The sequence below is a fragment of the Schistocerca nitens genome, chromosome 5 (genome assembly GCF_023898315.1).
Source record: "Schistocerca nitens isolate TAMUIC-IGC-003100 chromosome 5, iqSchNite1.1, whole genome shotgun sequence".
NCBI classification, from domain to species: Eukaryota; Metazoa; Arthropoda; class Insecta; order Orthoptera; family Acrididae; genus Schistocerca; species Schistocerca nitens.
In genome coordinates, this window is record NC_064618.1 from 17,666,750 (window position 1) to 17,668,815 (window position 2,066).

Genomic DNA, 2,066 nt, shown 5'->3' on the forward strand with positions numbered 1-2,066 from the left:
TGAGTTAATAATCTGTGGCAACTTCAATATTGATTTCCTCACGGACAGTAGAAACCGAGAGGACCTTCTGAACCTTGCAACATCCTACTATTTAATGGCTGAAATAAAAGCTGCTAGCTGAGTAACAGAAATTTGTGAGACAACTTTAGATCACTTTCTAGTTGAGAAAAGTGTAGATAACACTTCACTAAAAATTTTCAATGCAGCTTTTAATGACCATCTTGCTCAAATACTAAATGTAAAAATGAAAGGTGGTATTATTAACATCATGTCCTTAAGAACCTCATGTACAAAGTATAATTAGGATAATGTAAACTACTTAAACAGCTTATCATTGAATGAAAAATGATCACAGGTTTACAAAATGAACAACATAAATGACAAATTCAGCGCCATAATTGATACATTAACCCATTTCTTTCAAACTGCATTCCCACTGAAAACTGTAACCATAAGGGGGAATGCTAGAAAAAATAGCTTGATCAAAAGGGGCAAGGTTTTCATCCCAGAAGAAAAGATTGCTTCATGAAATATATAAATAAAAAAAAATTCCTCACTTGAAATACATGTATACTATAAAAAATACTCCAAAATACTAATAAAAAGTAATCGGAGCAGCAAAAATATTGCATAATGAGGAATACATTTGTAATTCATCTAACACAGTGAAGTTCATGTGGATCATTATAAAAAAAGAATCTGATGAACAGACCATCCTGAAAAATATAACACTGTCAAAAAGAAACAACCCCTTAAAAGTTGCCAACACATTTAGCAATTTTTTCAAAGGTGTTTCTGATAATATGATACAGTCAAACTTACATAAGAGCACCCAAGACAATTAATATCAAATAAGTGCTTGTAGAGGGTCAATGTACATCAGTTCTGTCTCACAACATGAAGTAACTAATGCAATAAAAGAACTAAAAATTTCCAACTCAGAAGGCATTGATGGTGTCCCTGCAACAACCTTTAAGAAGAACGCATCGAACTTAACTGAAATACTTAGACACATATGCGACTGCTCACATCAGGCAGACACTTTCTCTAACTTATTGAAACATCTAAAGTATTTCTTTTGTATAAAAAAAGGTGAAAAATACAATGTAAATAACTGCAGACACATCACAATTTCCTCCTGCATGTCAAAAGTATTAGAAAAAGTTGTGTATGACAAACTTATGAAATTTATAAATAAAAACAATATCCCCTGTAATGAACAACATGGATCCAGAAATGAGGGTCAATGACAAGTCAAACAATGGAAAATCCAGGATGGAATGTAACGATAACAGAGAAGGAAAGTTGCTACTCACCATATAGCGGAGATGCTGAGTAGCGATAGGCACAATAAAAAGATTCACATAAGAGATGGGACCACACTGTGAACAACAGCACCAGTGCATGATGGGAGGGCAACCCTGTCCCCATTCCAGCATTACACAGCCGCCATTTCACCGCCACACCCAGTCTTTTAATTTCTTTTATTTCTTGTGTGTGTGTGTGTGTGTGTGTGTGTGTGTGTGTGTGTGTGTGTGTGTGCACCAAACGAATGCTTTGGTATGTTGATAGACACAATAAAAATAAAATATGCACACACAAATTACAAGCTTTCGCAACCCAAGGTTGCTTCATCAGGAAAGAGGGAAAGACGAAAGGATGTGGGTTTTAAGGGAGAGGGTAAGGAGTCATTCCAATCCCGGGAGCAGAAAGACTTACCTTAGGGGGGAAAAAAGGACGGGTATACACTTGCACACTCCCTGAACCATTACACCAATAACCTGAAAACAGCTTTCACATCCCACAACTACCCTCCCGACCTCCAAAGAGCATCGGAATTTCGTAAACCATACTAAAATGCATAATTCGGCTTGAAGTGTAAATTGGCTTTTTCCAGATTCACAATGAAGTAGGTCGCATCTGATATTAAGCTTTTCAGTGTGGTTTTTGGGATGTAAATTTTCTTGGAGTACCAGTGCTCTACGATCTCATTTTTGGTTCTTTATTATCGCATAATGCCATATATGACAGAAGATGATAACGTCCACTTGAAATTCAGCGAACAG